This window comes from Aethalodelphis obliquidens, unplaced genomic scaffold (assembly GCF_003676395.1).
Source record: "Aethalodelphis obliquidens isolate GAN/ISIS:26980383/991018 unplaced genomic scaffold, ASM367639v1 scaffold19, whole genome shotgun sequence".
Lineage (NCBI taxonomy): Eukaryota > Metazoa > Chordata > Mammalia > Artiodactyla > Delphinidae > Aethalodelphis > Aethalodelphis obliquidens.
Window position 1 is genome coordinate 1,779,209 of NW_020837963.1, and position 23,820 is coordinate 1,803,028.

Genomic DNA, 23,820 nt, shown 5'->3' on the forward strand with positions numbered 1-23,820 from the left:
ATGTGTATACATGTGTATACATGCATACAAGTTTGCCTGTGTGTGAAAATATACACGCATGTGAATGTGTATATATATATATATATATATATATATATATATATCACATGCATATGTTTACTTGTGAATATACATATGTGTGACTAAAACTGTTTGCATGCTTGTACACACACACACGATTGAAGTTTAATTCATGCAGCCAGAATTGGATGGTGAATTATTAGAAGGTAGAGATTTGCCTTCCCACTGCCAGATAGGCTATTGGAGATTTATTTGGTTATTTGAGGAATTTTGTGAGGGTTAATTCACTGGTAATTGACTCATTGACTCCTTACTGTGAATTCCCTGAAATAGTCTCTCTTTCTAGCTGAGTCCCACAAAGGTAAATGCTAGAGCTGGCCCTGCAGAGCAGGTCCCCAGAGGTCTCACAAAATGCTCTTTCCACTATATTAAGTTTCAGTCTTAAAAAGGGATTAGTCTTTTCCTGGTATTCCTTACTCCATGAGATACATGGTTCCTTGCTGCACTAAATATTGGCTAATTGAGATGTTCTGAGTGGCTCTCTGGAAATCCAACTCAATCCCACTGCTTTGGGGTCAGACATAAATTTGAGCAAGCTTTCATTTAATTCTCTCCAAAAACAAAAGACATCTTGCTCACTCAACAAGGTGAGAAGGGTGAAGAAAAAAAGAAGAGCTAACATTTGGACAGAAGAAAAAGCCAGAATAAAGCAAAAGTGAGTGGAAGTGCCAAGAAACTTGTCAGTTCAGAGGCTTTTATTTTTGGAGCCCCTGTGCTCTCCATCTGGTCTTGCCCCAGTCCTGGTAGAGTCCAGATCTCCTCGGTGCTCTTCCCATCCTCCCCTCTAACCCTCAATTACTAATTCTCAATTTGAGGTGACAATGACCAGTGATGATAAGCTAAGTGTCCCCTTGAAGACACTTGCGTTTTACAAGGCATCTAAACTTTGAACTAATGAAACAAAACTACAAAGGTAATGCTTCTAGCATTAGAGAAGAATAAATATTTTGTATAATATATTACTATAGTATAATTATATTATGTAATATATTATTTATATAATATAAATAAATGGGGAGGATTGAACCAGGGCTCAGGGTGAGGCAGAAAAGTCTTTGTGCCCTCTCGAAGTTGGATGCCTGAGGAATAGAGAACAAAATATTGCTAAAATCCTTCTGCCCTTGGTCTAGGCAGCTTGGAAATGAGGATTTTACCAAGCTGAGTGTGAGGGCGATTAGACAAAAAGACTGTGAATGTAAGAGAAGATGGAGCTCCCTGAGGTGCTCATTCTTTTGAAGTTTTTTTTTTTTTTAAGGTAGATGAAATGATTGGCTTCATCAAAGTTTAGTTTAGCAAAGCTGTTTATAGGTCCTAGAAAGCTGTACATGGTAACAAAACACATCCTCCATATAGCGGCCAAGATTATCTTTTAAAAATGTAAATCATGACATGCCTCTTCACAGCTTAAAATCTTCCCATCTTCTATGTCATGGCAACTGGACTCTGAGTCCCTCTGTGATCTGGTCTCTGCCTTCTCCTTCCTCTCCAAGATCCAGTTGCACTGACCTTCTGTTTCTTAAAGAAGCCCAGCTTGTTCCTTCCTCATGACCTTTTCACTCTTTCTTTTCGGTGCCTGAACAGCTCTTCTTTCTTGTCATTCAAGACTCAGTTCCGATGTTTTAACTTCAGAGAGGCTTCCATGACCCATGGCATGCATCACATTCTCAGCTTGTGTTTTTCTTAGCAGTGACCTTGGTTATTCATGAGTTTGTGGTCTGAGTCCTTGCATCCCCTTGAGAATGTCCTCTTTGAGGTCACTGCTTTTGTCCTGTTCACCACTCTATGTTTGACTGCCAGAACAGGTTTTCAATAAAGTGTTGAACTAAAGAATTAATAGGCATAGAAAGGCAAATACTGTATGATAGCACTTATGTGTAGAATCTAAAAAATAAAACATGCACATATATAACCAAACAAAAACAGACTCAGATATAGAGAACAAACTAATGGTTACCAGTGGGGAGAGAGAAGGGGGAGGGACATTATAGGGGTAAGGAATTAAGAGGTAAAACTATTATGCATAAAATAAATAAGCTACAAGGGTATACTGTACAACACAGGGAATATAACCAATATTTTATAATAACTGTAAATGGAATATAACCTTTAAAAATTGTGACTCACTAGGTTGTACACCTGAAACTTACATAATATTGTACATCAACTCTACCTCAATTAAAAAAAATAGAATTAGTGAATCAATGAACAAATAGTCCACTCTGGTATGTTTACAAGAATTTCATTCATGGATTCATAAAATGCCTAAATTGTGAGGCCTACAGAAACCCTCTAGTCTGATTTCTACTGAACACTGCTCCTCCAGCATACAAGGCATACTCAATAGCTGCTCTGCTTAAAACAGAAACTTTGTGCAATAGCCCATTTCACTCAGGACAGCCTTCCTAGTCCCTCATTCAGTGCATATTAACTTTTATGTGCTGCACAATTTTCATATGTTCATCTGGATTCTAAATCCTTAGGAGACCTGCAGCATCTAATTAGAAGGAGAGGGAGGGACGGTCACAGAGATAGGAGGAAGATGGGACACCTCATAGTCTGACAGTGAAAGAGGAAGCAAGACTCCCTAAAGCTCATGTGAAAACAAAACCTGGAAGCTGTACCCATCTAGTTAAGGGCAAAAATGTAGATGTATTTTCGTAAGTGAAGGGCATCACAATATCACAGAAAAGGAAAGTACTGATAAGAACTCAGATGTTGCCATTGAATTGATCTGAATTCAAGTTCACATTAGTAGAGAGACATCACTTAATAACCTTTGTAAGCTCCAAATTGCCCACTTGTACATTAGGGAAATAAGCCCTTCTTCAGAGAGATACTGTAGGAATTGATCTAATCTTTGTAAAATACTTAGCTCTATAAACTGGCATGGAGTAAACCTTCAATAAATGTGAATAATACATTACAATAATAATGTTCATTGTGATGGGCTTATAAGTAAAAGGATATCTTCTTTGCAGTAAATTTTATTAATATCCAACACTATTACTCTTTTTAAGTTTTAGTATAAAATAAATAAAATTTCAAATATCCAAACAACCAGGCACCATTCATATCAATGCTAATAAAACTTTATTTTTATAACATTTTATATTTTACAAATCTCTTTCATGGACATTCTCTCATTTGATGACTCACAGTTGCTCATTCACTGAATAATATAAAGCTTTAGCAATAATGTTTTATAATAAAAGTTACCTGTATTCCAGTTCAAGAACCAGCTGCATCATTTTGGTCTTAATGATTTTTTTGGCCAAATCACATTTCCTATGCCATAAAGTACAGAGCCAACTTGTTCTCTTGAAAGCTCAAATATTAAAGGTAGGGAAGAATAGTCTTTATCTTAAAAATGTAGCTTGGAGGTGTCAGTTAAATTCACTGCCATCCAAAGATGCTTAACTTGTAGAAATCAGAAATAATGGAGGATTAAAGATTTTGCACCTACAGTAATTTTGGAAAATGAAGGAATCCCTCAGGTAGAAACATGATCCATTCTCCCAAAACTTTTCAAGTTACAGCCTATAAATATTTGAAGTGTTTAACTTCTAAGGAGGCAAAGAAATTATTCAACCCAGTACAAGGAGAGGTGATGAGGAATAATGGGATGACATTAACAAAGAGAATATTTCCTCAACAAGGAGAATAGATAATGCAAAGGTTTCACTTAAAATGGAGACTCTTTGACTTAGAAGACTTAAAACAAGATGACACCTTAGGGCAGGAACTGATGGCTGAGTTCCATTTTATTCTTGTGATTTGTGACCTGCTCAAGAGTACATTGAATGATTGTAATGGTTCATTCAGCACCTATTAAATTGGTTTGAGTGAACTGGTATAAAGAATAGTCATAATAAGTAGAAATTTTGATGATTCCCTGGCATGCTGACATCCACTTTTGCTGTTTTTCTTATTCACCACCACCTAATGAATTCACCTTATTTTGCCACTTTTATCTGTTCATGTGACAGTTCTCACTGATACTAAACAAGGGAAGGAAAAGACAAGAGGTAGGGGCAGTAGGTGGGAAGAGGGAGAAAAGTGGATGTTAAGCTGATTCTCATACATGTGTAATCAATTGATGGATGTAAACACTGCCCTGAACAACAACCACTAAGGCTGTGTCCCCATTTGTACATACAGATTTCTTTCCAGTTCCCCTTACTGAATCCTTGCCAGTCACCCTACCTCCCATATTATTAAATACAAGGAGAGAAGAAAACAAAAAAAAAGAGGACTAAGAGTCATGATATTTCTGTCCTCTAATTTATCAATCTGGTTTTCAAATATTTAGACGATGTAAATGCAATTTTTAAACATGATTCCACTTACACGAGGTACCTAGAATAGGCATATTCATAAAGACACAAAGTATAATAGAGGTTATAGGGACTGAGGGGAGGGAAATGAGGACATTTTGTTTATGGGCACAGAGTTCCTGTTGGGATGATGAGAAAAAGTTCTGGAGATGGAAGGTGGTGATAGCTACACAATATTGTGAATGTACTTAATGCCACTGAATTGCACACTTAAAAATGGTTTAAATGGTCAATTTTATGTTATGCATATCTTACTACAATAAAAAGTAATTTTTTACTTCGAATGTTAACTCTCAGGTCAAGGGATTAATGTTCACTGATTTACTAGTTATAGGAAATTTTTTCAAGAGCAGTTTGTTTTCCAAACTCTCTAGACATCCAAATCATTCTCTAATCCCCTTCTTCCAATTAGCACCACCAATAACTTTCTAAAACTTAAAAACTATACTCTGATATTTACTGTAGCCATATATTGATATAAAATTTATAGCATATTATAATTTAAAAGATCAATTTACTCATTTGCTAATTCATGCAATGAACATATTTAAGAATCTATTGGGGGGGCCTTCAAGACGGCGGAGGAGTAAGACATGGAGATCACCTTCCTACCCATAAATACATCAAAAATACATCTACATGTGGAACAACTCCTATAGAACACCTACTGGACACTAGTTACAACCTCAGATTTCCCAAAAGGCAAGAAAATCCCCACATACCAGGGTAGGTCAAAAGAAAAAAGGAAAAACAGAGACAAAAGAATAGGGACAGGACCTGCACCTCTGGGAGGGAGCTGTGAAGGAGGAAAAGTTTCCACACACTAGGAAGCCCCTTCACTGGCAGAGACGGGGGTTGGACGGGGTGGGGGGAAGCTTTGGAGCCACAGAGGTGAGTGTAGCAACAGAGGTGCAGAGGGCAAAGCAGAGAGATTCCCACACAGAGGATCGGTGCCAACCAACACTCGTCAGCCCAAGAGGCTTCTCTGCTCACTCGCTGGGGCTAGTGGGGGCTGGGAGGTGAAGCTCGGGCTTTGGATTTCAGATCCCAGGGAGACGACTGAGGTTGACTGTGTAAACACAGCCTGAAGGGACTAGTGCACCACAGCTGGCCAAGAGGGAGTCCGACGAAAAGTCTGAAACTGCCTAAGAGGTAAAAGACCATTGTTTCGGGATGCGTGAGGAGAGGGGATTCAGAGCACCACTGAAACGAGCTCCACAGATGGCCGCAAGCTGTGGCTATCAGCGCAGTCAACAGAGATGAGTATGATACATTAAGGTTGCTGCTGCCGCCACCAAGAAACCTGTGTGCAAGCAAAGGTCACTATCCACACCTCCCCTCCTGAGAGCCTGTGCAGCACTCCACTGCCAGGGTCCCATGATCCAGGGACAACTTCCCCGAGAGAACACATGGTGTGCCTCAGGCTGTTGCAACATCACACAGGCCTCTGATGCCACAGGCTCGCCATGCATTCCTTACCCCTCCCTCCCCCTGGCCTGAGTGAGCCAGAGCCCCCTAATCAGCCACTCCTTTAATCCCCTCCTGTCTGGGCAAAGAACAGATGGCCACAGGTGACCTACATACAAAGTAAGGGCCAAATCCAATGCTGAACACCAGGAGCTGTGTGAACAAAGAAGAGAAAGGAAATTTCCTCCCAGCAGCCTCAGGAGCAGTGGATTAAATCTCCACAATCAATTTGATGTACCCTGCATCTCTGGAATTCCTGAATAGACAATGAATCATCCAAAAATTGGGGTGGTGGACTTTGAGAGCAACTGTAGACTTAGGGTTTGCTTTCTGCATCTAATTTGTTTCTGGTTTTATGTTTTACTTAGTTTAGTATTTAGAGCTTATTATCATTGGTAGATGTTTATTGATTTGGTTGCTCTCTTCCTTTTTTTTTTTTAATATATATGGATACATTTTTTTTCCTTTTTCTCTTTTTATGAGTGTGTATGTGTATGCTTCTTTGTGTGATTTTGTCTGTATAGCTTTGCTTTTTCTGTTTGACCTAGAGTTCTGTCTGTCCATTTATTTTTTGTTTTGCTTTCATTTCGTTTTAGTATTTTTTTAAAGCACTTGTTATCAATGGTGGACTTGTTTTTTGGTTTGCTTGCTTTCTTCTACCTTTCTTTTTTTCTATTACGTTTTTATTTTTAATAATTTTTAAATTTTACTAATCATATTTTCTTTTCCTTTTTCATTCATTCATTCATTCATTCTTTCTTTCTTTCTTTCTTTCTTTCCTTCTTCCTTTCTTTCATTCTTTCCTTTTCCCCCTTTTCTTCTGAGCCTTGTGGTTGACAGGGTCTTGGTGCTCTGGCCAGCTGTCAGGCCTGAGTCTCTGAGGTGACAGAGCAGAGTTCAGGGTATTGCTCCACCAGACCTCCCAGCCACACGTAATATCAAATGGAGATTCTCTCCCAGAGAACTCCATCTCAAAACTAAGACCCAGATCCACTCAATGACCAGCAAGCTACAGTGCTGGACACACTATGCCAAACAACAAGCAAGACAGGAACACAACCTCACCCATTAGTAGAGAGGCTGCCTAAAATCCTACTAAGTTCAGGGAAACCCCAAAGCACACCACCAGACATGGTCCTGCACATCAGAAAGATAAGATCTAGCTTTATCCACCAGAACACAAGCACCAGTCCCCTCCACCAGAAAGCCTACACAATGCCCTGAACCAACATTACCAACTGGGAGCAGACAACAAAGACAACGGGAACTATAAGCCTGCAGCCTGAGAAAAGAAGACCCCTAACACAGTAAGTTAAGCAAAATGAGAAGACAGAGAAATACACAGCAGATGAAGGAGCAAGGAAAAACCTACAAGACCAAACAAATGAAGAGGAAATAGGAAGTCTACCTGAAAAAGAATTCAGAGTAATGATAGTAAAGATATCCAAAATTTTGGAAATAGAATGGAGAAAATACAAGAAATGTTTAACAAAGACCTAGAAGAGCTAAAGGGCAAACAAACAATGATAAACAACACAATAAATGAAGTTAAAAATTCTCCAGAAGGAATCAATAGCAGAAGAACTGAGGGAGAACAGATAAGTGACCTGGAAGATAAAAGAGTGGAAATAACTACTGCAGAGCAGAAAACAGAAAAAAGAATGAAAAGAATTAAGGACAATCTCAGAGACCTCTGGGACAACATTAAACACACCAACATTTGAATTATAGGGGTCCCAGAAGAAGAAGAGAAAAAAAAATGGACTGAGAAAATATTTGCAGACATTATAGTTGAAAACTTCCCTAATATGGGAAAAGAAATAGTCAATAAAGTCCACGAAGTGCAGAGAGTCCCATACAGGATAAATCCAAGGAGAAACAAGCAAAGACACATATTAATCAAGCTATCAAAAATTAAATACAAATAAGAAATATTAAAAGCAGAAAGGGAAAAGCCAAATAAAATACAAGGGAAACTGCAATCCAGAAGGGAGTGGCAGTACATATTTAAAGTGATGAAAGAGAAAAACCTACAACCAAGATTACTCTACCCAGCAAGGATCTCTTTCAGATTCTACAGAGAAATTAAAACCTTTACAGACAAGCAAAAGTTAAGAGAATTCAGCACCACAAAACGAGCTTCACAACAAATGCTAAAGGAAATTTTCTAGGCAAGAAACACAAGAGAAGGAAAAGACTTACAATAACAAACCCAAAACAATTAAGAAAATGGTAATTGGAAGATACATATCATTAACTATCTTAAATATAAATGAATTAATGCTCCAACCAAAAGACAAAGACAGGCTGAATGGATACAAAAACAAGACCCATATGTATGTTGTCTACAACAGACCCACTTCAGACACCGGGACACATACAGACTGAAAGTGAGAGGATGGAAAATATATTCCATGCAAATGGAAATCTAAAGAAAGCTGGAGTAGCAATTCTCATATCAGACAAAATGGACTTCAAAATAAAGACTATTAAAAGAGACAAAGAAGAACACTACATAATGATCAACGGATCAATCCAAGAAGAAGATATAACAATTGTAAATATTTGTCCACCCAACAAAGGATCACCTCAATACATAAGGCAAATGCTAACAGCTATAAAAGGGGAAATTGACAGTAACACAATAATAGTAGGGGACCTTAACACCTCGCTTTCACCAATGGACAGATCATCCAAATTGAAAATAATAAGGAAACACAAGTTTTAAGTGATACATTAAATAAGATGGACTTAATTGACATTTGTAGACATTCCACCAAAAAACAACAGAGTAATTATTTTCTCAAATGCTCATGGAACATTCTCCAGGAGAGATCATATCTTGGGTCACAAATAAAACCTTGGTACATTTAAGAAAATTAAAACCTTATTGAGTATCTTTTCTGACGACAACGCTATGAGACTAGATATCAAAAACAGAAAAAAGTCTATAAAAGCTACAAACACATGGTGACTAGGCAATACACTACTAAATATCCGAGATATCACTGAAGAAATCAAAGAGGAAATCAGAAAATACCTAGAAACAAATGAGAAAGGAAACACAGTGACCCAAAACTTATGGGATGCAGCAAAAGCAATTCTAAGAGGGAAGTTTAGAGCAGTACAATCCTACCTCAAGAAACATCTCAAATAAACAACTGAACCTTAGACCTAAAGCAATTAGAGAAAGAAGAACAAGAAAACCCCTAAATTTAGCAGAAGTAAAGAAATCATAAAGATCAGATTAGAAATAAATGAAAAAGGAATGAAGGAAATGATAGCATGGATCAACAAAGTTAAAAGGTGGTTCTTGAGAAGATAAACAAAATTGATAAACCATTAGTCAGACTTATCAAGAAAAAAAGGGTGAAGACTCAAATCAATAGAATTAGAAATGAAAAAGGAGAAGTAGTAACTGACACTGCAGAAATACAAAAGATCATGAGAGATTACTACAAAAAACTATATGTCAGTAAAATGGACAACGTGGAAGAAAGGGACAGATTCTTAGAAAAGCACAACCTTCCGAGACTGAACCAGGAAGAAATAGAAAATATAAACAGATCAATCACAAGCACTGAAATTGTGACTGTGATTAAAAATCTTCCAACAAACGAAAGCCCAGGACCAGGTGGCTTCACAGGTAAATTATATCAAACATTTAGAGAAGAGTTAACACCTATCCTTCTCAAACACTTCCAAAATATAGCAGAGGGAGGAGCACTACCAAACTCATTCTATAAGACCACCATCACCCTGATACCAAAACCAGAAAAAGATGTCACTCAAAAAAGAAAACTACAGGCCAATATCACTGAAGAACACAGATGCAAAAATTCTCAACAAATAATAACAAATAGAATCCAACAACACATTTAAAGGATCATACAACATGATCAAGTGGGATTTATCCCAGGAATGCAAGGTTTCTTCAATATACACAGATCAATCAATGTAATAAACTATATTAACAAACTGAAGGAGAAAAACCATATGATCATCTCAATAGATGCACAAAAATCTTGCGACAAAATTCAACACCCATTTACGATAAAATCCCTCCAGATAACAGGTATAGAGGGAACTTCCCTCAACATAATAAAGGCCATATATGACAAACCCACAGCCAACCTTGTCCTCAATGGTGAAAAAGTGAAACCATGTCCACTAAGATCAGGAAGAAGACAAGGCTGCCCACTCTCACCACTCTTATTCAACATAGTTTTGGAAGTTTTAGCCAGAGCAATCAGGGAAGAAAAAGGAATAAAAGGAATGCAAATCAGAAAAGAAGAAGTAAAACTGTCACTGTTTGCACATGACATGATACTATACATACAGAATCCTAAAGATGCTACTAGAAAACTACCAGAGCTAATCAATGAATTTGGTAAAGTAGCAGGATACAAAATTAATGCACAGAAATCTCTTTCATTCCTATACACTAATCATGAAAAATCTGAAAGAGAAATTAAGGAAATATTCCCATTTACTACTGCAACAAACAGAATAAAATATCTAGGAATAAACCTACCTAAGGAGACAAAATCCTGTATGCAGAAAACTATAAGACACTGATGAAAGAAATTAAAGATGATACAAACCGATGGAGTGATATACCACGTTCTTGGATTGGAAGAATCAACATTGTGAAAATGACTATACTACCCAAAGCAATCTACAGATTCAGTTCAATCCCTATGAAACTACTAATGGCATTTTTCACAGAGCTAGAACAAACAATTTCAAAATTTGTATGGAAACACAAAAGACCCCCAATAGCCAAAGCAATCTTTTTTTTTTAACAGTTTATTGGAGTATAATTGCTTTACAATGGTGTTTTAGTTTCTACTTTATAACGAAGTGAATCAGATATATATAAACATATATCCCCATATCTCCTCCCTCTTGTATCTCCCTTCCTCCCTCCCTTCCCACTCCTCTTGGTGGTCACAAAGCACCAAGCTGGTCTCCCTGTGCTATGCGACTGCTTCCCACTAGGTATCTATTTTATATTTGGTAGTGTATATATGTTCATGCCACTCTCTCACTTTGTCCCAGCTTCCCCTTCCCCTTCCCTGTTTCCTCAAGTTGATTCACTACATCTGTGTCTTTATTCCTCTCCTGGCTGTAGGTTCTTCATAACCTTGTTTTTTTTTTTTTAGATTCCATATATATGTGTTAGCAAACAGTATTTTTTTTCTCTTTCTGACTTACTTCACTCTATATGACAGACTCTAGATCCATCCATCTCACTACAAATAACTCAATTTCTTTTCTTTTTATGGCTGAGTAATATTGCATTGTATATATGTGCCACATCTTTATTCATTCATCTGTCAATGGACACTTAGGTTGCTTCCATGTCCTGGCTATTGTAAATAGAGCTGCAATGAATATTATGGTACATGACTCTTTTTGAATGATGGTTCTCTCAGGGTATATGCCCGGTAGTGGGATTGCTGGGTCATGTGGTAGTCCTATTTTTAATTTTTTAAGGAACCTCCATCCCGTTCTCCATAGTGGCTGAATCAATTTACATTCCTACCAACAGTGCAAGAGGGTTCCCTTTTCTCCACACCCTCTGCAGCATTTATTGTTTGTACATTTTTTGATGATGGTCATTCTGACTGATGTGAGGTGATACCTCATCGTAGTTTTGATTTGCATTTCTCTAATGATTAGTGATGTTTAGCATTACTGTAGCCCAAAGCAATCTTGAGAACGAAAAACGGAACTGCAGGGATCTGGCCACCTGACTTCAGACTATACTACAAAGCTACAGTAATCAAGACAGTGTGGGACTGGCCCCAAAACAGAAATATATATCAATGGAGCAGGATAGAAATTCCAGTGAAAAACCCATGCACATATCATCACCTTATCTTTGATAAATGAGGAAAGAATATAAAATCAAGAAAAGACAGCTACATGTAAAGACAGCTACATGTAAAGGAATGAAATTAGAACACTCCCTAACACCATACACAAAAATAAACTCAAAATGGATTAAAGACCTAAATGTAAGGCCAGACACTATAAAACTCTATAAAATTCTTAGAGTAATAGGCACTCTATGACATAAATCAAGTCAAGACCATTTTTACCCACCTCCTAGAGAAATGGAAATAAAAACAAAAATAAACAAATAGGACCTAATGAAGCTTAAAAGCTTTTGCACAGCAAAGGAAAACATAAAGAAGATGAAGAGACAACTCCCAGAATGGGAGAAACTATTTGCAAATGAAGCAACTGACAAAAGATTAATCTCCAAAATATACGAACAGCTCATGCAGCTCAATATCAATTAAACAAACAACCTGGGCTTCCCTGGTGGCGCAGTGGTTGAGAGTCCACCTGCTGATGCAGGGGACACGGGTTCGTGCCCCGGTCCGGGAAGATCCCACGTGCCGTGGAGCGGCTGGGCCCGTGAGCCATGGCCGCTGAGCCTGTGCGTTGGGAGCCTGTGCTCCGCAACGGGAGAGGCCACAACAGTGAGAGGACTGTGTACTGAAAAAAAAAACCAAAACAAACAAACAAAAACAACCCAATACAAAAAGGGGCAGAAGACCTAAGCAGACATTTCTCCAAAGAAGATATAGAGATTGCCAAGAAACATATGAAAGGATGGTCAACATCACTAATCCTTAGAGAAATGCAAATCAAAACTACAGTGAGGTACCACCTCACACTGGTCAGAATAGCCAGCATTAAAAAAATCTACAAACAATAAATGCTGGAGAGGGTGTGTAGAAAAGGGAACTCTCTTGCACTGTTGGTGGGAATGTAAATTAGTACAGCCACTATGGAGAACAGTACGGAGGTTCCTTAAAAAATTAAAAATAAGACTACGATACAACCCAGCAATTCCACTACTGGGCATATACCCTGAGAAAACCATAATTCAGAAAGAGTGATGTGCCACGTTGTTCATTGTAGCTTTATTTACAATAGCCAAAATATGGAAGCAACCTAAGTGTCCATCGACAGATGAATGGATAAAGAAGATGTGGCACATATATACAATGGAATATTACTCAGCCATAAAAAAGTGAAATTGAGTTATTTGTAGTGAGGTGGATGGACCTGGAGTCTGTCATACAGAGTGAAGTAAGTCAGAAGGAGAAAAACCAATACCATATGTTAACACATATATATGGAATCTTAAAGAAAAAAAAAAGGTTCTGACGAACCTAGGGTTAGGACAGGAATAAAGAGCAGACGTAGAGAATGGACTTGAAGACACAGGGAGTGGGAAGCGTAAACTTGGACGAAGTGAGAGAGTGGCATGGACTTATATACACTACCACATATAAAATAGATAGCTCGTGGGAAGCAGCCGCATAGTACAGGGAGATCAGCTCGGTGCTTTGTGTCCAACTAGAGGGGTGGGAGTGTTGGAGGGAAACAAAAGAGAGAGGTGATATGGGGATATATGTATATGCATAGCTGATTCACTTAATTATACAGCAGAAACTAACATACCATTGTAAAGCAATTATGCTCCAATAAAGGTGTTAAAAAACTAAATGTATCTATTGGTCAAGATTTTATTCTAGGTAGTATTATAAACAATGTTGGTGGGTGCAAATTCTTAGTAATAGTAGTCTCCACTCTTAATGAGCTTAATATCTATTAGGAAAGATAAGACATGTACACCAACAACTGAAAAATTATATGTTGAAGATACTACAGCTCTCTTTCAAATAATTTCTTACATTTGAATATTTTTAGTTTGGCACACACATTTGCATAAAAGGAGGCCGATTTGTTTTAAGAGTGAGTCTTCTTGGAGAAGTGAAATTTTATCCAGGCCACAGAAAATGGCAGTTACATTCATTCCCATTTTATATATTACATAAACTTTACATAACCATGTAAAATTTAACAATTTTAAAGGATTATAGTTGTTATAGTTTGAAAAGGAGCCATGAGATTTGGAATCAGACCTAGATTTAATTTCTAAGTCTACTGATTACAGCTGCATGGTTAAGGGTGAATTATTTAATCTCCTGAAGTTTCAGTGTTGTTTCCCTAAAAATGGAGATACTAGCTCCCTCCTGGTCATGTTGTTGATGACTGAGATAACATATGTAAAGCACTCAGATGCATCAAGTGCTCAATAAATATTAGCTGTCTTCTCTCGCTGTGGTTGTTGTAGCTTAGATTGCTATGACACAATGCTGATTGAATCTATGATTTACCCGGTGTGGGCCCTGGGTCTGGCACACTAGTCTCAATAATAAAATTGTCCCTATATGAAAATATAATTTGGCTCTCAGTGATCTGTGTTTGATAATCCTTTCTGGTATGGTTTCCAGGAACATGGCTTGATGAAAAACAAGGACTGTCTTATATGAGGGTGTGTGAATACATATATTCATATGTAAAAAAAAATATATATTTGTACTATTTTCAAGTACTTTAAGTGATACAGTCTAGTGTCTCACAAAGTGTTAAGAGAACAGGGTTCCTACCAGATGTGTTTGAATGACTGGCTATCAATCATTTGTAATTAGCACACTGTATGTAAATTTATGCAACTTAAGTACTTGAAAACAATTTATTCTTGTAAGTAGATTAAATTGTCCTTTTTACAATCCTGTTTACATTGGTAATTTACTTAACAGACCTTCATTTCATTGATGGTAAACTTTACTCCTGCTTAAGTTCAAATTCTCTCATTTTGGCTAAGTGCCACCTGAATTCATGAGGTTATATTGTACTAAGAAAAAAAAGGTGGAGTACCAAATTCCATCAATCAACTCCTGGCTGTCAGTGACTGGAAATTGGCACACACACAAGGACTCCTGACCAGATGGTAGACATCTGTGCTTTTCTCATCCACAGGGCCAGGTCAACAGATAGGCCTCAAAGAGTCAGGGCCCCATAGGTGGAGGGCACCTCAGGGCTGTTAAAACATTTGGGTTATGAGCACCAAAGAAGAAACTGACACCTTGGGATGCCTTGAACTATTTTTTAAAATTATGTCATAGAATTTAGGACAGGAGCCAAGCTTGATCTCCTTGAGAGTTCCTAAGCCTGGGTTAGTACCTGTATCTTCAGAACAGAGAGGAAGATACAAAGGAGCAATATTCCAGAAGGTCATTCTATTAGAAAGTGTCCTTGGAGGGAACCTGAGGGACTTTGGCTCTGACTTATTGTGGGAATTTCGGCTACTTCACAAGTTAAGATATTAATTTCTCTGGAGAAAAGGAACAAAATATACTTTCTGCTTTCCCTACTTGCCAGGGACAGTTTGAGGGTCTCATGAGCTAAAGGATGTGAACATACTTCTTAAATCCAGAGAGAACACAAGAAAGCATCGCACCACAATCCCCTTCACCTACTTAGATCCCAGTTACCCTTCATGACAAAATTAAGCATTTTGTCCTCCATGCAAACCACCCTGTTCTTGCCACCTGGGTTGTGCTTTCCAAGTCTGGAGTGTTAGAACCTCTATGATCTAACAGGGTCTTGCACTCTTCTTGACTCCACTCTGCAATGGTAAGGAATTTGAGTACAGGAGCCATGTCTTCTCATCCTCTTTCACAGGAAGATGCTAAATAAAAATGTGTTAACTGATTCACAGCTCTGACATTTCCACTCATATTCACAGCCCACTAGGCTGCAGTACTTTTCCCTCAAATATCTGGCTGAAATCCTGTTAAAAGGACAAGCAGGATATTTCCATTCTGGGGCCTTGTCAGTAAGCATTAAGCCCTGCCAATGCCCACGGATGAATCCCTGCCTCTTCTGTTCTGTGAAAGTAAAGGGAATCCATCAACAGCCTCTTGCACTCTGAGAAAGCCATCACTGAGCTTCAAATGCACTTGCAAATCTCTCTTTACAGACAGTTGTTATCGAATTTTGATAAACAATAGCGATAGCAAGGATGATAGAGAGGTAGAGATTCCTTATCATTGTGGTGATAGAAAAAAAGCACTGGTCATGAAAATTTAGAGATTTGAAATAATTCTAACTCTGCTTTTAACTAGCTCTGTAACCTTGAAGTTATTTCACAAATCTGAGCCTCAGTTTCTTTTCTTCTGAAATGTTCATTTGGACAAGATCGTCTCCAATGGTCCTGCCTGTTCCACTACTTAATGATTCTCAGTGGAAAAGATCACAGGTAGAGTAAGTAAGAGGGTATGTAATGGCCAAAGAGGCAGACCAACTCTTATACTCTTTTCTGAAAACAAACAAATAAACAAAAAAACCTCTGTAGTTATTTATATGTTAGCAGAATTAAATTAACCTTTTTTCTTCCAGTTATATTGAGATATAATTGACATACAGCATTGTATAAGTTTAAGGTGTACAGCACAATGATTTGACTTAATACATCATGACATGATTATCACAATAAGTTTAGTGAATATCCATCATCTCATATAGATATAAAATTAAAGAAATAGAAAAAATATTTTTCCTTGTGATGAGAACTCTTAGCATTTACTCTCTTAACATCTCTCATATATAATATACAGCAGTGTCGATTGCATTTATCATGTCATACATTACATCCCAAGTACTTATTTATCTTATATAAGGAAGGTTGTAACTTTTGACTGTCTTCATCCAATTCCCCCTTCCCCGCAACATTGGTCTCTGGTAACCAAATGCCTGATCTCTTTTTTCTATTTGTTAGTTTGTTTGTTTTTGGAGCTCAATTGACCTATAACACTATGTTAGTGCCTGTTACACAACACAGTGATTAGATATGTCTATACATTTCAAAATGATCACCACAATAAATCTAGTTACAATATGTCACCATATGAAGATATTTTACATAGTTGATTATATTCCCCACACTGTACATTTCATAATCATGACATTTATTTTGCAACTGAAAGTTTGTACCTCTTAATCTCCTATTTTTTTTCTCCCCCTACCCTCTTCCCTCTGTCAACCATGGTTTGTTCTCTGTATCTTTAACTCTGTTTCTGTTTTGTTATTTGTTCATTTTTCAAAAATTCCACATATAAGTGAAATCATACAATATTTGCCTTTCTCTGTCTAACTTATTTCACTTAGCATGATAACCTCTAGGTCCATCCATGTTGTCACAAATGGTGAGATTTCATTCTTTTTTATGACTGAGTAATATTCCATTGCATGTATATACTACTTTTTCCATTTGTCTGTTGATGGGCACTTAGGTTGCTTCAATATTTTGGCTATTGTAAATAATGCTGCAATGAAGTAGGGTTGCATATACCTTTTCAAGTTATTTTTTTTTCATTTTCTTCACATAAATGCCCCAGGATAGAATTTCTGGATCATACGGTAGTTCTAGTATTAATTTTTTGAGGAACCTCCATACTGCTATCCATAGTGGTTGCACCAATTTACATTCCCACCAACAGTGCATGAGGGTTCTCTTTTCCACATCCTGGCCAACACTTATTATTTGTTGTCTTTTTGATAAAAGCCATTCTGACAGCTCTGAGGTGATACCATGTTGTGGTTTTGATTTGCATTTCCCTGATGATTAGGGATGCTGAGTACCTTTTCAATGTGCTTGTTAGCCATCTGCATGTTTTCTTTGAAAAAATGTCTAACCAGATCCTCTCCCATTTTTTAATCAGGTTGTTTGTTTTTTTGATGTTAAGTTGTATGAGTTCTTTGTATTAACCTCTGATAAGATATATTGTTTGCAATATCTTCTCCCATTTAGGAGGTGGCTTTTTCCTTTTGTTGGTAATTTCCTTTGCTGTGCAAAAGCTTTTTATTCTGGTGTAGTTTCATTTGTTTATTTTTGCTTTTGTTTCCCTTTCCTGAGCAGACTTATCCAAAAAAATATTACTAAGACCAGTGTCAAAGAGCTTACTGCCTATGTTTTCTTCTAGAAGTTTTACATTTAAGTCATTAATCCTTTTTTTTTTTCTTTTTGCGGCACGCGGGCCTCTCACTGTTGTGGCCTCTCCCGTTGTGGAGCACAGGCTCCGGACGCGCAGGCTCAGCAGCCATGGCTCACGGGCCCAGCCGCTCTGCAGCATGTGGGATCTTCCCTGACCAGGGCACGAACCCATGTCCCCTGCATTGGCAGGTGGACTCTCAACCACTGTGCCATCAGGGAAGCCCCATTAATCAATTTTGAATTTATTTTTGTTCATGGTGCAGAGAGTAGTCCAGTTTGATTCTTTTGCATGTAGCTATCCAGTTTTCCCAATGCCATTTATTGAAGAGGCTGTCTTTTCCTCATTTTCCTATTTTGCCTCCTTGGTCATAGATTAGTTGACCATATAACTGTGGGTTCATTTCTGGGCTATCTATTCTGTTCCATTGATCTGTGTGTCTGGTTTTTTTGTATGTGTGTCTGTATCGTATTGTTTCAATTGCTGTAGCTTTTTTTTTCTTAATTTGAAATCAGGGAGTGTCCTATTTCCAGGTTTGTTCTTCTTTCTTAAGATTGTTTCAGCCATTTGGGATCTTTTGTGTTTTCATACAAATTTTAGAATTATTTATTCTAGTCCTGTGAAAAATGTCATTGGTATTTTGATAGAGATTACATTCAATCTGTAGAATGCTTTGGGTAATATGGTCATTTTAACAATATTAATTCTTTCAATCCATGAACATGATATATCTTTCCATCTGTTTGTGTTGTCTTCAATTTCTTTCATCTGTGTCTTATAGTTTTCTGAGTGCAGGTTTTTTACCTCCTTTGATTGATTCCTAAGTGTTTTATTCTTTGTGATGCAATTGTAAATGGGATGGTTTTCTTAATATTTCTTTCTGATAGTTCATTGTTAGTGTATAGAAATGCAACTGTTTTCTATATATGAATATTGTATCCTGCAACTTTACCAAATTCATTGATGAGTTCTAGTAACTTTTTGTTAGCATCTTTAGGATTTTCTATATATAGTATTTTGTTATCTGCAAATAGTGACAGTTTTATTTCTTCCTTTCCAATTTGGATTCCTTTATCTTGTTTGATTACTGTGACCAACACTTTCAATAATAAGTTGAATAAAAGTGGCAAGAGTGGGCATCCTTGTATTTTTCTTGATCTTAGAGGAAATATTTTCAGCTTTTAAATATTGTGTGTGATGTTAGCTGTGGGCTTGTCACATAAGGTCTTTATTATGTTGAGGTATATTCACTCTATACCCACTTTGTCGAGAATTGTTATCATAAATGGATGTTGAATTTGGTCAAAATATTTTTTTGCTTCTATTGAGATGATCATATGATTTTTATTCCTTCATTTGTTAATGTGGTATATCACATTGATTGATTTGCAGATATTGAGACATCATTGTATCCCTGGGATAAATCCAGCTTGATCATGGGGTAAGATTCTTTGAATGTATTATTGAATTTGATTTGCTAATATTTTGTTCAGGATTTTTGCACCTATGTTTATCAGTGATATTGGGTATTGGTTATTGGATGTTATATTTCCTTTTTTTGTGATATCTTTGGTTTTGGTATCAGTGTGATGCTGGCCTTGTAGAATGAGTTTGGAAGTGTTCTTTCTGCAATATTTTGGGGATAGTTTGAGAAAGATAGGTGTTAACTCTTCTCTAAATGTTTGATAGAAAGGTAAAGCCATTTGGTCCTAGACTTCTGTTTGTTGGGAGTTTTAAAATTATGGATTAAATTTCATGACTGGTAATTGGTTTGCTCATATTTTATATTTAATCCATATTCAGTCTTGGGAAATTGTATATTTCTGGGAATTTTTCCAGTTTTTCTAATTGTCCATTTGATTAGTGTATAGTTGTTTGTAGTAATCTCTGATGATCCTTAGTGTTTCTGTGGTGTCAGTTTACTTTTTCTTCTCTGATTTTGTTGGTTGGGGTCCTTTCTCTTTTTTTCTTGATGAGTCTAGCTAAAGGTTTATTAATTTTATTTATTTTCCTGAAGAACCAGGTCTTAGTCTCATTCATTTTTGTATTGATTTTCTAGGCTTATTTCATTTACATCTGCTCAGACCTTATGATTTCATTCCTTCTAATAACTTTGGGTTTCGTTTGTTCTACTTTCACTAGCTGTTTTAGGTGTAAGTTTAGGTTGTTTGAGATTTTTCTTGTTTCGTGAGGCAGGAATGTATTGTTATAAACTTCCCTCTTAGAACTGCTTTTGCTGCATCCCATAGGTTTTGGATCATTGTGCTATTTTTTTTTTCTAAATGTAAGTGTGAACTCTTAATTTTTTTCTTTTTAACATCTTTATTAGAGTATAATTGCTTTACAATGGTGTGTTAGTTTCTGCTTTATAACAAAGTGAATCAGCTATATATATACATATATCCCCATATCTCCTCCCTCTTGAGTCCTCCTCCCATGCTCTGTATCCCACCCCTCTAAGTGGACACAAAACACCAAGCTGATCACCCTGTGCTATGTGGCTGCTTCCCACTAGCTATCTATTTTACATTTGGTAGTATAAATGCCACTCTCTCACTTTGTTCCAGCTTAACCTTACCCCTGACAGTGTCCTCAAGTCCATTCTCTACATCTGTCTCTTTATTCCTGTCTTTCCCCTAGGTCCTTCAGAAACATTTTTTTAGATTCCATATGTATGTGTTAGCATATGGTATTTGCTTTCCTCTTTCTGACTTACTTCACTCTGTATGACAGTCTCTAGGTCCATCCACTTCACTTGAAATAACTCAATTTCGCTTCTTTTTATGCCTGAGTAATATTCCATTGTATATATGGGCCACATCTTCTTTATCCATTCATCTGTCAATGGATGCTTAGGTTGCTTCCATGTCCTGGTTACTGTAAATAAAGCTACAATGAACAATGTGTTACATCACTCTTTTTGAATTATGGTTTTCTCAGGGTATATGCCCAGTAGTGGGATCACTGAGTTGTATGATAGTCCTATTCTTAGTTTTTTAAGGAAGCTCCATACTGTTCTCCATAGTGGCTGTATCAATTTACATTCCCACCAACAGTGCAAGAGGGTTCCCTTTTCTCCACATTCTCTCTGGCATTTATTGTATGTAGATTTTTTGATGATGGCCATTCTGACTGGTGTGAGGTGAAACCTCATTGTAGTTTTGATTTGTATTTCTCTAATGACTAGTCATGTTGACCATCCTTTCATGTGTTTCTTGGCAATCTGTATATCTTTGGAGAAATATCTGTTTAGGTCTTCTGCCCCTTTTTGGATTGGGTTGTTTGTTTTTTTGATATTGAGCTGCATGAGTTGTTTGTATATTTTGGAGATTAATCCTTTGTCAGTTGCTTCATTTGCAAATATTTTCTCCCATTCCAAGCGTTGTCTTTTCATCTTGTTTTATGTTTTCCTTTACTGTGCAAAAGCTTTTAGGTTTCATTAGGTCCAATTTGTTTATTTTTGTTTTTATATCCATTTCTCTAGAAGGCAGGTGAAAAAGCATCTTTTTTTTTTTTTTAACACCTTTATTGGAGTATAATTGCTTTACAATGGTATGTTAGTTTCAGCTTCACAACAAAATGAATCAGTTATAGATATACATATGTTGCCATATCTCTTCCGCTTGCGTCTCCCTCCCTCCCACCCTCCCTATCCCACCCCTCCAGGCGGTCACAAAGCACCGAGCTGATCTCCCTGTGCTATGCGGCTGCTTCCCACTAGCTATCTACCTTACGTTTGGTAGTGTATATATGTCCATGCCTCTTTATCGCTTTGTCACCGTTTACACTTCCCCCTCCCCATAGCCTCAAGTCCATTCTCTAGTAAGTCTGTGTCTTTATTCCTGTTTCACCCCTAGGTTTTTCATGACATTTTTTTTTTTAAATTCCATATATATGTGTTAGCATACGGTATTTGTCTCTCTCTTTCTGACTTACTTCACTCTGTATGACAGACTCTAGGTCTATCCACCTCATTACAAATAGCTCAATTTCGTCTCTTTTTATGGCTGAGTAATATTCCATTGTATATATGTGCCACATCTTCTTTATCCATTCATCCGATGATGGACACTTAGGTTGTTTCCACCTCTGGGCTATTGTAAATAGAGCTGCAATGAACATTTTGGTACATGACTCTTTTTGAATTATGGTTTTCTCAGGGTATATGCTCAGTAGTGGGATTGCTGGGTCATATGGTAGTTCTATTTGTAGCTTTTTAAGGAACCTCCATACTGTTCTCCACAGTGGCTGTATCAATTTACATTCCCACCAACAGTGTAAGAGGGTTCCCTTTTCTCCACACCCTCTCCAGCATTTATTGTTTCTAGATTTTTTGATGATAGCCATTCTGACTGGTGTGAGATGATATCTCATTGTAGCTTTGATTTGCATTTCTCTCATGATTAGTGATGTTGAGCATTCTCTCATGTGTTTGTTGGCAATCTGTATATCTTCTTTGGAGAAATGTCTATTTAGGTCTTCTGCCCATTTTTGGATTGGGTTGTTTGTTTTTTTGTTATTAAGCTGCATGAGCTGCTTATAAATTTTGGAGATCAATCCTTTGTCAGTTGCTTCATTTGCAAATATTTTCTCCCATTCTGAGGGTTGTCTTTTGGTCTTCTTTATGGTTTCCTTTGCTGCGCAAAAGCTTTTAAGTTTCATTAGGTCCCATTTGTTTACTCTTGTTTTTATTTCCATTACTCTAGGAGGTGGGTCAGAAAGAATCTTGCTGTGATTTATGTCATAGAGTGTTCTGCCTATGTTTTCCTCTAAGAGTTTGATAGTTTCTGGCCTTACATTTAGGTCTTTAATCCATTTTGAGCTTATTTTTGTGTATGGTGTTAGGGAGTGATCTAACTTCATGCTTTTACATGTAGCTGTCCAGTTTTCCCAGCACCACTTATTGAATAGGCTGTCCTTTCTCCACGGTACATTTCTGCCTCCTTTGTCAAAGATAAGGTGACCATATGTGCGTGGGTTTATCTCTGGGCTTTCTATCCTGTTCCATTGATCTATCTTTCTGTTTTTGTGCCAGTACCATACTGTTTTGATAACTGTAGCTTTGTAGTATAGTCTGAAGTCTGGGAGCCTGATTCCTCCAGTTCCTTCTTTCGTTCTCAAGATTGCTTTGGCTATTCGGGGTCTTTTGTGTTTCCATACAAATTGCAAAATTTTTTGTTCTAGTTCTGTGAAAAATGCCAGTGGTAGTTTGATAGGGATTGCATTGAATCTATAGATTGCTTTCGGTAGTAGAGTCATTTTCACAATGTTGATTCTTCCAATCCAAGAACATGGTATATCTCTCCATCTATTTGTATCATCTTTAATTTCTTTCATCAGTGTCTTATAATTTTCTGCATACAGATCTTTTGTCTCCTTAGGTAGGTTTATTCCTAGATATTTTATTCCTTTTGTTGCAATGGTAAATGGGAGTGTTTTCTTGATTTCACTTTCAGATTTTTCATCATTAGTATATAGGAATGCCAGAGATTTCTGTGCATTAATTTTGTATCCTGCCACTTTACCAAATTCATTGATTAGCTCTAGTAGTTTTCTGGTAGCATCTTTAGGGTTCTCTATGTATAGGATCATGTCATCTGCAAACAGTGACAGCTTTACTTCTTCTTTTCCGATTTGGATTCCTTTTATTTCCTTTTCTTCTCTGATTGCTGTGGCCAAAACTTCCAAAACTATGTTGAATAAGAGTGGTGAGAGTGGGCAACCTTGTCTTGTTCCTGATCTTAGTGGAAATGCTTTCAGTTTTTCACCATTGAGGATGATGTTTGCTGTGGGCTTGTCATATATGGCCTTTATTATGTTGAGGAAAGTTCCCTCTATGCCTACTTTCTGCAGGGTTTTTATCATAAATGGGTGTTGAATTTTGTCAAAAGCTTTCTCTGCATCTATTGAGATGATCATATGGTTTTTCTCCTTCAGTTTGTTAATATGATTTATCACATTGATAGATTTGCGTATATTGAAGAATCCTTGCATTCCTGGAATAAACCCCACTTGATCATGGTGTATGATCCTTTTAATGTGCTGTTGGATTCTATTTGCTAGTATTTTGTTGA